Genomic DNA, 16,127 nt, shown 5'->3' with positions numbered 1-16,127 from the left:
TATATATATATATATATATATTTATCATAGTATATATATATATCATATAGTATATATATATATATATATAGTATAATATATATATACTATATATATATATATATATATATATATATATATATATATATATATATATTTTATATATATATGCTATAAATACATTATATATATTTATATATATATATTATTATATATTTTATGTATATATATATATATAATATATATATATATATATATATATATATATATATATATAGTATATATATATATAATATATATATATATATATATATTATATATATATATATATATATATATATATTATTTTATATATTTTTATATATATATTATATATATTATATACGTATATTATATGTATATATTATATATATATGCTTTAAAATCACAGTAGATGCACGTGACTTCATTAATTAAGCGAATACCACTAGGAAAATGATAGTCAGAAATCCAAGCGCTTTCATCTCTACTAAGACATTGTCTAGGAACGAATGAAATACAATTGGAGAGAAAGGTTTCAGGTACACAACAAGATCAAGAATACCAGATGGTTAATTGTCAAAAGGGTAAAAATTAAAGAGATAATCCAGGATTATCGTATATCACACGGTCACAAACTAAACAGATTTAACCTAACCGAAATTACAAAGTATCCGTATAGTCCAAAACATGAAAATAAAAAGAAAACTGAATATATTAATTTTGTTGCTTATATTTATCTACAACTTTTTTCGTTATGAAAGCATCAAGTTTAAATAAACCAAGACTTAAATTTAGAACATTTCCATTATATGACTTGATGAAATAAGATGCAATGATATTCCTTTTAACTGTGTCATCACTATGGGAGTTAAGGCTATTGCTTGACTCCAGTTAATATGGATGATCTAAATCTCTCATAACTCATATGTACGAATAATGCATTCGATATTTGTCCAGTTCTCACAGAATATTGGTGCTATTTGAGACGTTGTGAAAGAGATTACCGGTCTGTCCGTAATAGACTTTATCACACTTTTTTGCTAAGGAATTTGATATATGCAAGCCTGGAAGATCTTTAGGAGAATTTTTTATTACTAAACTCTTGACATTAATATTACTGAAACAACAACTTATGTTAAAAAGCTTTAAAAATTCTAGGAATATCTAAAAAACTTTCATCATAGGGTGAATTTTAGAATGTTTTATGCTTACTAAATTCAAGTTTGTCATTAGTTGAATAAATGTTTTCTAGCTCGTTTTCATGCCACATCTACCAAAGTCCTTACTAAATTCAAGTTTGTCATTAGTTGAATAAAATGTTTTTCTAGCTCTTTTTCATGCCACCTCTACAAAAGTCCTTACTATAAAGTATGACATTCTAAAATTACCCTATGATGAAAGGTTTTTAGATATTCCTAGAATTTTAAAGCTTTTTTAACATAAATGTTGTTTTCAGTTAATATTAATGTCAAGAGTTTCAGTTTTCAATCAAAATTTCTCTTAAAGATCTTCCAGACTGCATGTATGAAATTCCTTGCAAAAAGTGTGATACAAAGTCTATTACGGACAGACAGGGTCAATCTCTTTCACAAATTATTCATTAAAAAATAAGGTATTTCAAGGTATTTTTACGGCACTATTTTTGGTTAAACAGCGCGCAAGCACTTTTCTTGTCTTATTGAGTATATATATTTGTAGAAATACCGTTCAGACCATAAAGGTTGTGCAAATGATATTAAATAAATTTCATTGCGACTTATTACATAGGTATTAGGGTAAAGTATTATCTTCCGAAAATATCGATTTAAAAAAAGTGTAAATTTATGTTAAAATGTGTATATATGAAAAATCGTATTATGTATAGGGTATTTTTATTTCTGTACATAAATGCGATACAAAGGCAGCTTAAGTAACTGGCTTCCACGTTATCAAAGAGGATTTTTTTTTATTTTTCGTTCTTGTTCGCCGCCGTCTGCTGCTCTTCCGAAAATATCGAGTTAAAAAAGTGCAAATTTAGTGATCGATGTGTCGATTTTATAAATGTTTATACTTATATGTTTAAAATGTGTATGAAAATATATGTATTACGTATAGGGCATTTTATTTTCGTACATAAATATGATACAAATTAAGGCAGCTTTTGTAACTGCCCTCCGCGTTTTCAGAGGATCTTTTTCATGTTTGTTTTGTCCGCCGCTGTTCCGAAAGATGCATTTACAAAGACTTCACGTGGTTATATTTTATTAATTTGGGAGGTAATTATAACTCATTTTGTCAATGAAACTTCAGCTTTTTGTTATATGTTTTCATGCTTTTATGTTTAAAATGTGGATGAAAAATATATTACAGGATTTTTTTTTGTATATATGATACAATGTTAGTACGCATGTCCATTTGAAGTTTTTGTAACAGCCCCTTACATGAGAGAGAATAGTTGGTTTCAGTCGCGCCCGAATTATAAAATTTTGATTTTATAATTGAAAATACGTTTTTTATAACAAATTATATTTACAATTGTTGCATAAATTGATTTTAAAATACAAAAATCGCGTAAACAAATTTGATTTTGCAACACTGCATTTGTTTTTTTTTTCCATGTGATAGAAGTACAAAATATAACTACAACTCGGTCGATTTTTTGCTTTGTTACACGAGCAAAAAATTGAGGTACAACTGTACACGGTCCAGATAGAACAGTTCAGCCAGACAGCGTCCCAATTTTAAGCCTCTTCTGCTCACCTACGTCATCTGAGGGAGTGCGGTAGTGAGATCCAAGGCCTATACCGTGGTGAGAACCATTAAGAACGAGGTATAACACACCGTCAAGAATCTTTTAGAAGAGAATGTTTTTGATAATGTGATCTTTCAAGTGTCAAAAGAATGTAAATAAAACAACATTTGCATTTTGAAAATATTTGATTAAGTTACAACTTTTATCTTTTTTCTTAGTGCCTCCCTGCATGTTGCCCTGATGTTTCCTATATTTTATCAAATTATTATGATATCTCATTCGAAAATATACGGATATCTTTACATAAAAAGCTACATCATCGTCAGGAACGTCAATATTGACTTTTTCAATTCAAAGCAAAGCTTTGGAAATGTTTGCCCTCTATGAGTGCTGTTTTCCGCGTTCAGCATTAAAGATCTCCCACATCATTACTAACTGTGAAAAAAAATTACTAGAAGGTACATGTAAGTATCACTCCTTGGTACTTCTTTATTATTCCTAACTCAGGTATTTTACACATATTTTTTGACAATATATCCCCCAATGTATTTAAGAACCTCCTCCTCAATTACTCCCTCGATATCTTTTTTATTTCTGTGTTTGCTCTCAAAAGGTTTTTCTTCCTCATCAAAAACATCTTTTTCCTAAATCAAAATCTAATTTCTAAACATCTGTGGTGTTAGTCATATTTCTAATGCTAACTCTCCTTTCTTTTGTTTACATACTCACCTTCACTGGGAGATTCAAGGGATTTTTAAACTGAGGTGATGTTACACTTTTCACTTATCACCTTCATTTCCTTCCCTAACAACAATTTTTTATGCTGAATTTAAACTTTACTGCATTTGGATGATCATGGTGACCATCCATGGCCTTATACACCCAAAGAAATGTTCAAGGTAATGTTGATTTAATCTTTGTGTCAGCAGTAGCCAATACTATGAGAGGCTTTTAACATTAAATAAGTGCAATGGTGAGTTACATGAAAAAAATAATTCCTTTCTCCAGAAGGTATATATATATTTTTTTTTGCATTAGAACTTTTAACTCTTAATACTCATTAACTCGACGACCTGAGCAATGTAATTTACTGTTTGTTTTTTCTACATCAATACCAAAAGCAGTGCTTTTACCAAACTCTCCATACATGCATGAAGAATTCATGGTGTCGAGCCAATCATTACAAGAATCCAAAATCGGACATTTCACTCCAGTTTTGACACTTCAACAGTCTCCTTTCGCCTAATTTAGTAAATGCACTTCATTGATCTTATATGCCCTAGTCTGTTTTGGTTTTTACTGAGTATTTCTCGTATGCTAGGAGCGGAAATACACTCTTCATTATTAAGGAAAAAAACAGTCAATAAACTATCTTAGTAATTTGACTAAATTGGGGAACATACAGAACACGACGTCAATTCTGTCAGCACGACAAGAGGCATGTACCCACTGGTCTTTGTATGGCTTTTCTTTGGAGGAAAACGATGGTATTTTATATTGGAGTTTTTCGTTTTTTCACGTGTATTAGAGCAGGCAAATACTGCGAAGATTACATGGCATTATCAATGGTAGAATGAATGAATGAATAAAAAGATATATGGGCACACAGCAAGTCCTATAGTCTACCTCACGACTATGGGTAGCATATTGTTTGGTTAACCGCGTGTGAGCAGCCGTGGTGAGAGACCAGGGCGCGTGACGTCACAGTAGTTTTGGTTTGGAAATCAGCTGGTGGAGAATATGAGTTTGTTTCGCCATATTTAACGCAATTCTGAGCGAATTTTCTTGCTTCTAGTTAGCACAAAGGGGATATCTTGATACTTGACTTAATTAGATAAGGTCATTTTTCCTTATACGACATGTTTTTATATGGTATTATGACTTGAATATGTCTCGTTGTGTTTGTGAACTAATTTTATTTTTTCGTTAAAGATTACGTTGGTGGCATGTTTATTGAGTAAAACAATTAGGCGATTCCGTTCACAATTTTCCCTTATATCATCGTGAGACGAACTCTGTGTTATTTATCTTTTATCGGCGTGAAACCAACAGTAAAACGTGCTCTTTCAAGCACAGTAGATTGATTAAAATGATTTTATCTCAATTTTATCTACGGTTGTGTTTGAGGGCATACACTTACTGGTGTTTTATCCTGGTTTCCAATACACGATAATGGTCATCAGCAGTTTGAACTGTTTTTTTCAGCTTCAGTTACAACGGTATATTTCCCTATTGACCTTTGATTTATAGCTACTAAAGTTATTACATTAAGATGTCTCAGTCCTATTCTACATAACGTCATTTATAACAACTACGGTAATTGTTTACCATAGTACTGTGGTTGAAATACGAGCCAAGCATATGTTGTTATCCAGTACGATTGTACTTGAGGAAAAAAAAAAAAAAGTTTCTCGTTCGGTTGTTCATGGCTGTACACATTTATGCAATAAGTATAACGTTAAAACCATACTTACATCATTCTCCTTTGCTGTTTTTGAACTTATTTAACTAGAAGATGGGATAAAGTCAGGCTATAGTAATTTGGTCTCCCATAAAATCCGATTATCGTAAAACGAATTACCGTAACTTGAACACTACAGCTACCTGTACACTGTATAAAACCTTATTATATCTTTACATACTGTAGACACCCAAAGATTAAAGGTAGGCTATTTTCGCTCTATAGTATTTATAATACTATAATGTACTGTACAGTACTACAGTACAGTTAATTCTATAGTACTATACTGCATTTTTACTTACTTGAAGTTGATGTAGAGCTGCCTTCACTATGTCATTTTCCAAGGATCAATTGATATAGTACATGTGTAATAAAATAATTCAAGATCAGCTTAACCAGTTCTATGTTAAGTAATTCAGAGCGAACAAATGTGACCCGTTCCGTAATGGACATCAGCCCAGAACCATTCATTTACTGAGTAATTTGAGCCAGGTTATGAAGTGCTCTGTCCCACTGCTCTCTTTCATCTTAATTCTTTTTAACCCCCACAGTCCGGGTACTGCATATATACGATGACATATAGCCCGGAGGCAGTGAATGGGTATCATAATATACGATCAAGATTTGACGCCATACAGTTAGAACGCGGGAAAAATGTTCTTAGTTCCATATATCACTATTAGTAGCTCCTCAGATCGCCTTATAAGCGCGTGAGTGAGCAGAACTGCGCTCAGTCTTGTTCCAGGTAGGCAAGGGAAATATATTCAGAATTTCCCATCCAAGGATGTGTCGCAAATATTTTACTGTAAATATGCTAGGAATTTGTTCCTGGTTTTATTTCTGATCTTTTATGATATTGTTTGAGCTGTAATTTGAACTCAACAAAATGGAATAAATAATAGTATTAGAAATAACCTTATAACTTTGTAAAATTAGTGCATTTTGTACGACTGTCAGAGGGATAAGAGGCCCATAAGGGGAGGGAATAGTATTCACTTACAACTCTCTGTGGAAGGTAATTACATTTTTTAAAGCATTTTTTTTTGTGACATCTTCCTCTGTCAATAGGTGAGTTTTTTTTTTTTTTTTTTTTTGCCATCTTTAAATTTAGCTCGGTCATGGGTGTATGCATTAGCGTAAGTTAGCCCGGACGGTAAGGATTAAGCCTTGCATGAGTTGTACAGAACTATAAATTTTTATTCTGTTCCCTCTCCTTGGTGCTCCCATAGAATCCCTTCTGAAACCAATTAAGGTACCAAAACTGCAAAACAAAAGCAAAGACGTTTAACTTGGTGGGGATGGAACCCTTGACCTTCTTTTCCAGAGGTGATATACCAACTGAGCTTCCTTTGCAAGTTATAAAGTACCCCATACTATTTGTAAAGATTTGGTTGGGAAGTTTGCCCTCCCTGAGTTATAAAAAAAATTCAGATCGAACTCAGGTCTCATATGGGGATCATTTGTCATGACTTTGCAGCATTGAAATGTGGCATGCACTATCATTTTAATGTTTTCATGGAATTACACGTTTTTGCAAGCATTGTTATGGCTGTAAGTGTATATGAATTACAACTATTATTTTATTTTGGCTCCAGCCAATGACTGTATCAGAGATCCAATCCCTTATAAGAGGCATCCAAAGGAAGCCTGTACCATTAGTTGTACCAACAAGAAAAGATCCACTTACAGATATAGCAACTCTGTGATCCCTTCAGAACGTTTGTCCTGACGCAGTATTTTTCACCATACTTCCTAAACTTGAACCGAAAGAAACAGACACAGCGCCAGAGTCAGGACAGTTTGAAAAGTGTGTGCAATCATTAAGAGCATTATATATTGAGCATAAATATAAGTGCAGCAAGGAGCAAGCCACTAATCTTGAAGAGGAGACACGTGGGCAGGCTGTATGTCCTCTTTGGTTTGTGCAGCAAAAAGGAAGAATAACAGTAACAAAAGCAAATGATGTTCTTGTTGCAAAGGACTCCACATCTGACAACGTTGTGCAACGTATAACAGGCAGCAGATGTTACAATCTGTCACAGAAGGCTGCTGTGGAGTGGGGCAGTGACGATGAAGTAAGAGCCAGAGCCTGTTACATGAATGCTGAAAAGGATTATCAAAGGTAGTTGCAAGTGCAAACAGTGGTGGGCCTTTTAATTGACCATACAAAGCCATATTTGGCTGTCTCTGTCGATGGTGTTGTTAAATGTACTTGTTGCTTAGTGAGGATTTTCGAGATTAAGTGTACATTAACTATAAAAACAGAAAAATAGCAAGTATAACTGACAAGGATTTCTGTCTGGCAAGAGATATCCAGCTAAAGAAATCACACAGGTACTGTACACAAATACAACTTCAGATGAACTTTTACCTTGTTGAACAGTGTGACCTTTTCATATACACTTGTGTAGATAGTCTCAAGTCAAAGTTGAAAGGGATGACACGTTCTGTCAAAATCTCTTCGAAAAATGTGAAATTTTTTTCATGACAAAGGTGTTGCCAGAATTTTTGATGCAGAAACTTCAAAGCACACCAATTTCTGCAAGTGAAGTCTGTGCTAGTGTTCAGAATGATCAGGGTCCATAATTATGGTGTATTTGCCAGGAACCAGAGTATGGTCGCATGATTGAATGTGGAAATACTGACTGGCGGACTAGATGGTTTCGCTGCAAATTAGTGAACATTCGTAGATGTCCGAGAAGAAAGTGGTTTTGCCCCAAATCTTCAAACAGTAAAGACTAAATTTTTGGGATATGATAAGACTTATCACAATTGGTATCAGAATACATGTTTTTAGCAGTTTGAAATGTTCTTTATAAAATTTCATTTTGTACATGGGACTTACCCAGTAGTTATATAGCTAAGAGCTTTTTATGTACAGCAGCCTAACCATTGAAAATTTACGCTAGCTCTAGTTCTGGTTACAGTGTGGTTAGAATGCCCCGCCCACTACCGAGGAGTATGTGTAGGTAACAACCTGGCAGAGAGCTTCAATTCGTTTTCTGCCGGCTCCCGGTCAACATTGGTTGGTTGGGCAGCCTTTTTCTCAACGGACTGTGTTGATGAATTTGGAGTTCTCGGTGAAGTACTCTGGGTTGTTTTTCACATCAGCTTATTTTCAGTATGTTAGATTCTAGCACAACCAATGTTAGGTTTTGTGTAGATGGTTGTAAGACCAGGTTAGCGAAATCCTGCTATGACTCACATACCAGATGTAGTAAATGTAGAGGCCAAGTGTACAAGAAAGAGCTTACTTGTGCTGAATGTTATGATTTGGATGACAAAAAATGGAAAATCTTTAGGCCCCACCAGGACAAGATGAATAAGGACAGAAATGGGAAAGCAGCTGTTAGGGTAGAAAATAGATCTAGTTTAGAGAATGTTCTGGCTGCCAAATTGGTAGAAGATAGCATGATTGTTTTACCTGTAATTCCTGTTGATTCTCCAATCATTTCTCCTCCTGCTCCTGTGTCACTAACTCCGATTCCAGGTTTGCTTGCTACTGATCCCAACACCATGTCTAGCCTTGAGTCAAAATTCGATAAGAATTTCGAATTTTTAGCAGGTGCAGTGATGGAACTTGGTACTTCTGTTAAGGCCTTGGTGGAAAAAGGCGATCAAAGTGTTAGTGAAGTTTTTTTCCAAAGCAAATTAGAGCAGAAAAACTGCTCAAGACACTTTTGTGTTCCCGATAATGGCAGAAATCAAGAAGGACATCGGATGGTGGTCGTCAGAAGAAAGACTTCAAGAAGGGAAGTCTTTTCTTCCGTTCAACCCAGACCTAGACTTGTACAGGCGGTCGGGCCCCGGGTTACGACGGGTCCGGCTTACGACGTTCCAAGGTTACGACGCTTTTTCTTAAATATTCATTGAAAAATCCGCCCTGGGTTACGACGCTTGTTCCGACGTTACGATGCTGACGCTTCCGACGCTCCGAGTTTACAACGCTTTTAAAAAACACATATTATGATAAGATAAGAATCCTTTATAGTTTAGCACAGTTTCTCTCTCTCTCTCTCTCTCTCTCTCTCTCTCTCTCTCTCTCTTTGTATTTTCCAAGAAAATAATCACTATAATTTTTTCTCTCTCTCTCTCTCTCTCTCTCTCTCTCTCTACTACAAAGATGTATTTTTAGTATGATAAATAAATGATTTACTATTTTCAAATATTAATATAATTTATACAGCAATAATATCAATTCATTAAAGAAAATACCATAGTGAATTAGTAAGATTTTAGCTTATATTTAAAAAATTATCGAAGAATGAAGGAAATCCCAGTCTTCTCTGTAACCTTTCCAGGTACTAAAACTGTCAGATATATATCATGTTCTGTGACAGCCAAAAGGGGGAAGAGCTGGGGGAGAGCTGCATTGTTGCAAAGCATCGTGGTCCTGACATTTTTCCCCTCTCTCGTCTCTCTCTACTCTCATCTCCCATCTTAGTCTCTCTCTCTCTCTCTCTCTCATCGATCATTTACTGACTCGAGATTTTTTATGTACTTGGTACTATTTGTTTTTAAATAACTTTTCAAATAATAATAATAATAATAATAATACTAATACTGTAATTACAAATTATTCCATTTGTATAGTATTTTAAAGAAATACAATACGTACTAATCTATCCATGTCACTTTTATTAAGGTTAACTCTTCTTCTCTCTCTCTCTCTCTCTCTCTCTCGCTCTCTCTCTCTCTCTCCTCTCTCTCTTTTTTGCCACACAAGATAATAATGAGTCATAGTGGTAAAGCCCTCCTCTCTTTCGCTGGAAGCGTTATAAACAAAGAGAGGATAAACACTCTCTCTCTCTCTCTCTCTCTCCTCTCTCTCTCTCTCTCTCTCTCTTTTACCGAGATGAAAGAATTTTTTTATGTACTAGTATGTAAAATGTTTATTGATATTTCAGTTACTTTAATAATAATAATAATAATAATAATAAATAATAAATAATAATAATAATAATAAAACTTTAATTACAAATTCATAATGGTCGTATTTTAAAGAAAGATGAAAATGACCCTTTCCATTTCACTTGTAAGGATAATTCCCTTTCTTTTACTGAGATGAGAAAATTTTATGGTAGATGCACGTGTTTTATTTTTTTCAAATATTTTCAATAATATAATAATAATAATAATATAAGTGTATAATACGATAAATAATTTCAAAAGAAAAATTCTTCCCCTTTGTCTTTTTTGTATCAAATTTCCCCACCTCAACTCGAGTGACACTCAAGCTTAAAAAACAATGCCATACAATGGTCAACGAATTTAATGGTTTTATGTATCTCTCTCTCTCTCTCTCTCTTACTGAGATGAGATCATTTTCATGGACGTGTATGTAATAAGTTTATCATTAATATTTTCCAATAATAATACTATAAAGTACAAAAATTCATATCGAGATTTAATACAATAATCATTCCATTTCCTTTCTCTTCTTTTTAAACAAACTCTCTCTCTCTCCTCTCTCTCTCTCTCTCTCTATCTCTCTCTCTCTCTCTCTCTCTCCACAAAGATACTTGTCATACATTTGGTGTTTCTATTTCTTCTTTTATCTCTCTCGCTCTCAGCAAAAGAAATGATAGACAGCAAACATAATTGCACAGTCCTCTCCTTTCTCTCTTCTCTGGGAGAAGATATATGTATTTGGAGGGAGGGGGAAAAAGTTGCCTACAGACGTTCATTTCAATCTATTGAAACCTAAGGAGTTTATTTTTCTCTCTCTCTCGCTCTCTCTTCGTCTCTCTCTCTCTCTCTCTCTTTGTATTTTAATGATTAAGTAAGTAAACTAGGTCTTCAGTATTATTTATTTATCCTCATAAGGTCGTCAGTAATTGTCTAAGTCAACTTTGAATGATTTTTTCCCCATAAGTCTTCAGTAACTGTCTAAGTCAACTTTGAATGCTTTAACAGTATTTGTGAATACACAGTGTTGCACATGAAAAAAGTAAATTAGTGATAATTTTAGAGATACGGCCCTAAGAAAAATTGCAAATTATTAGTAGTGAAATTTTCCCTGTGGACATGTTTTCAAGAACGTCGTTCCGGCTTACGACGATTTTCGGGTTACGACGCGTCTTAAGAACGGAACCCCCGTCGTAACCCGGGGACCGCCTGTATTCCGATGCCTCAAACCTAGGTTGGGGAGCTCATCTAGGGAACAAGGAAGTATTGGGAACTTAGCCAGAGGAGTTCAGAAGTGCACACACCAATGTAAAGGAATAAAGAGCGATGTTTCCAAGTCTGCAAGCTTTTCCTCCACTAGTGCGAGGGAAAATGGTAACTATACATTCCAACAATTCAACGGCTCTGTTGTATGTCAAGAAACAAGGGGGAATGCATTCCTTTTCCCTTTTCCAAGTGGCTCAGGAACTGCTGCTGTGGGCAGACAAAAATCAGATTATGTTGCTGACTCACTTCATTTAAGAGAAAATGAATGTCTGAGCAGACGAGAATGGACCTTAGATCAAAGAGTATGCGAGGACCTTTTGAAACTATGGGGTCGTCCTTCAGTAGACCTCTTTGCGACTTCAAAGAATCACAGGGTTTCAAGGTTCTGTTCACCAGTCCCGGACCCTCTTGCTTGGAAGACGGATGCAATACTGCAAGATTGGACGGGTCTGGACGTTTATGCCTTTCCACCTTTTGGAACGATCCAGGAGGACCTAAACAAATGACTCTGGTGGCCACCTTTTGGCCAGGGAAAGAGTGGTACCCAGACTTGATACAGAGATCAATCGACTTCCCCAGGCTATTACCTCTAAACAGTGTCTTCTCAGAAGTCTCATCTAGGGTTGTCCGCACTGGCTCTGACAGGATACAGACTGTCGAGCGCCTCATCAGATTGAAAGGTTTTCGAAAGCAGCTTCAAAGGCTATTACCCAATGCAGACACCCTTCATCTAACAAATTATATCAGTATAAGTGGTCAACCTTCAGAGAGTGGTGTAACAGAACAAAAGTGTCCGCTTCTGAAACTACTATAAGTCAGATTGCGGACTTCCTTCTTTACTTAAGAAAATCTAGGAAGTTTTTGACATCAACAATCAAAGGCTATAGAGCTATGCTTAGTTCAGTCTTTAAGCATAGAGGACGATGTGTCTTCAAACCAAGATAAGTGACCTTATTAAATCTATGGATGTCACAAAACAAATAAAGATTTATGATACCATTTCGTGGAATTTAGACGTTGTATTGTGGATTTCAGGACCACCTTTCGAACCCATCCAGTCATCCTGTCTCAGGGACCTAACAAGGAAAACCATATTCTTAGTGGCTCTAGCCACAGCAAATTGGGTTAGTGAAATCTGAGCTATAGATAAAAGGGTTGGGTTTTCACATGGAGATGCAGTATGTTCCTTCTCTTTGGTTTTTCTGGCAAAGAATGAAGACCCATCGCATCTGTGACAGCAAGCATTTACTATTAAGAATCTAACGGATATTCTCGGACCTAAGGAAGAGGAAAGGCTGTTATGACCAGTCAGGGCCTAAAAACATTGCTTACAAAGAACAGACAAGGTTAGAGGGTCTTCAGATCTCCTTTGGTGTTTGGTCAGGAATCCGACTCGCCCGCTCTCCAAGAATGCTTTATCCTTTTTCCAGAGAGATGTGATTTCAGAAGCACATGTTGAAATTCAAGAGGACAATTTGGTCTCTTTGAAAGTCAAAGCTTATGAAGTGAGAGCAGTGGCGACGTCCCTCGCATTTAGACAACATGTCATTAAACAAGATTGTGCAAGCAATGTTCTGAAAGCGTAAATCAGTATTTGCCTCATGCTACCTTAAGGATGTAGAAACTGTATTCGAGAACTGTAATACTTTAGGACTGACCTCTGCAGCTGGCATAGGGAATCTAACTTCCCTTTACTTATTTTCACCTTGAATAAGATTCGATGTTTGTTGGGAAGCCTGGAGGCACATTGTGGCTAGAGTGCCCATCAGTTCCTTTTTAATGGTTGGTTTGTGGCAGTTTTTATGTTTATGGTGTAGTGCACCTTTAAGCTTTGAGAGAGATGGTTGTACTTCCCGACTCCAAAGCTCCTACTTACGTAGAGGCGACTTTGGGCTAGACAGCCACGTACTCTATGGGTCAAGTGGACCATCGACCAGAGGCAGTAATTATTTGCAGTGCTCACTTGCCAGGTAAGGAAACAATAAGCATATTACACTAGTTTCATTACACTATATGTAATGTATTGAGATAGAGTTTGTCCATGGTTCCCAACCCCCCTTCAATGTGTAATCGGGTATATAATTACTGGGTAACTCCTATATACAAAAATAATATTTTTGTAATAAAATAAGGTTTTGTATATACTTACCTAGTCTGTAATTATAGGACCAGAGCCCACCCACCTCCCCTTGCATGGACTTTAGAGCGGAAAACGAATTTAAGCTCTGCCAGGTTTTTACCTACATCGGTAGTGGGCGGGGCATTCTAACCACACCATAACTGGAACTACCGCCAGCGTAAATTTTAAATTGTTAGGCTGCCGTAGGTAGAAAGTTCTTAGCTATATAATTACTGGGTAAGTATATACAAAATTATATATTATTATAAAAATACCATATTGCTGAACAAAATATATTAACAAAGACACAAACTTCACTTGCAGAATGTGCAAGTGAAAGGTTCAGGCAACTGTGGAAATGAATTACAGATATCAGACATCATTGAAAACTTTTATTCTGCCCCGAAGCCATTAGAGCACTTAAAAAGCAAATATAATACTGTTAACTTTGAATCTAATTGCTGCAATTTGTACAATTTTGAGGTGAATTATCATTAGAAATGTAATTTTTATAATAAGATTACTTTTTATTGCATGCTTACCAAACTATTATACAGCGATAGGTTCCATTCACGGCAGACCAAAATTCAAACTTCACGGTGGTGCCACCATTGCTGATACAGGTGACAGGATCTCCTCCAACTCGAGGGAGGAACAGGTACAACAGACCAGGTGTAGTCAATTCGTTCTGCCCAACCATCCACCTGTTGGGAGGAGGGAGAGCTTAAATCATTAATTGTTTGGCTAAGAACTATGCAATAAAATTTCATTTTATTATAAAAGTAACCTTTTATTGCAGTGTCTTACCAAACAATTATACAGCAGATTACCCATTGCAAGGATGGGGGCTGTTGATGTGTGCTTAATTAAAAAATATAACAGGATTCTTGAAAAAAGACAAAAGACTTAATGCTTGTTGTATTATCTTTTAAGAGAGCTACTGCAAGAGAATACTGCCTCTGGTCGGTGCTCATCTGACATAGTAGAAGGCTTGGGTGTATGACCAATGAGTGCCTCTACATGAAGTGCGTTACCTTTGTAGTCATGACAGTTCATTGCTGACGCAACAAAGGTAAAGCAGGATAGTATTGCCCTTGCCCTTGCCCTTGGCGAAGACCAAAAATAACATACAAGAAAATAATTACCAAAAACTGCCACCTACACCAAATAGACCTTTACCCACCGTACTAAGAAATTATGAAGTGGTGAGTACTCCAGGTACATTGTACCCCCTTGATACAAGGAGAATTAAAGAGAGGGACCAACCACCATGTCGTTTCTCCTAACACCATGCTAGCTACCGAAAGAGGACCGAGAGAATCACAGTCCTCAAAGATTGTTTCAATTTCTTTTAATTAAGTAATGCACAGCAAAAACTAATTTTGGACCTCCAAAGGGTATTTTGAAGGATAGCGGAAAGCGACAAGTTGTGACGGAATGCAAGGGAAGTCTCTGCCGCTCGGACTTCGTGTGCTTTGACTTTCGGCAAGGGAAAATCCACATCCCTAGCTTGAGACTGGGCCTTAACAATTAATTCTCTCTAAAAGAAGGAGGTAGCATTTTTTGAGAGAGGACGAGAGGGATTTATTAACAGAACACCACAAACTGGAACACGCCTCTCATTTTCTCCATTCTGTGGAGGTAACATCTTAGTGCCCTCACAGGACATAAAAGTCTTTCTTCTACCTCCTGGCCTAGTATATCTGTCAAGTTCTTGAGAACTAAAGAGTGTGGCCAAGGATTAGAAGGATTCTCGGTTTTTAGCAAGAAAGGTAAGTGACACAGAACAAACCAAGTCGCCTCGGGAGAAGCCCACCTTTTTATCCGTGGAATGTAACTCGCTAACCCGTCTTGCTGACACTAAGGCTTCTAAAAATAGTCTTCTTGGTTAAGCATCTTATAGACGACGAATGTAAAGATTCAAAGGAAGGACTAGAAAGCCACTGAAGGACAATGTCGAGATTCCATACCAGCGAATCCTTCAGACACTTAGAAGTCGCGATAGATTTAACCAGATCAGAAAGTCACTAGTCGAGGACAGATTTATTCCTCAGTTTTTAAATACTGAGGCAAGCATCGCTCTACATCCCCTTAATTGTTGAAGGAGCCAAACATTTTGAATCCCTTAAAAAAGAAGGAAGTCCACTATGTCACTCACAGACGTCTCAGAAGAGACCCCATTTAGATTGGTATTAGTCTCTTAGAAGAAGCTCTTCTGCAGCTCGCTTCGAAAAACCTTTCGCTCTGACTAGGCTCCTGACAGTGTTCGAGTCACCCAGGTACCGAATCGAATCGTTTATTAATCATAATTGCCCTTCGCTGATATTCCCAAAGGAGTGGGAATTAGATATGGAGTGATGTTTGTAGTCTAATGTTTATGAATATATTGTGTGTATATAATATATATATATATATATATATATATAGATATTTATATTTATATATAATATATTATTATATATATACACACATGCATACATACATACATACATACGTACTATATACACATATATAATATATTTATACACACACACACACACACACACACACACACATATATATATATATGATTATAATCACTTTAGCACGTGATTCATTTATCACACATATCCACAGGTGAAAAATAAGAGACAGGGAAAGAA

Source organism: Macrobrachium nipponense, chromosome 33 (assembly GCF_015104395.2).
Source record: "Macrobrachium nipponense isolate FS-2020 chromosome 33, ASM1510439v2, whole genome shotgun sequence".
NCBI classification, from domain to species: domain Eukaryota; kingdom Metazoa; phylum Arthropoda; class Malacostraca; order Decapoda; family Palaemonidae; genus Macrobrachium; species Macrobrachium nipponense.
This window is presented reverse-complemented; position numbering follows the sequence as displayed.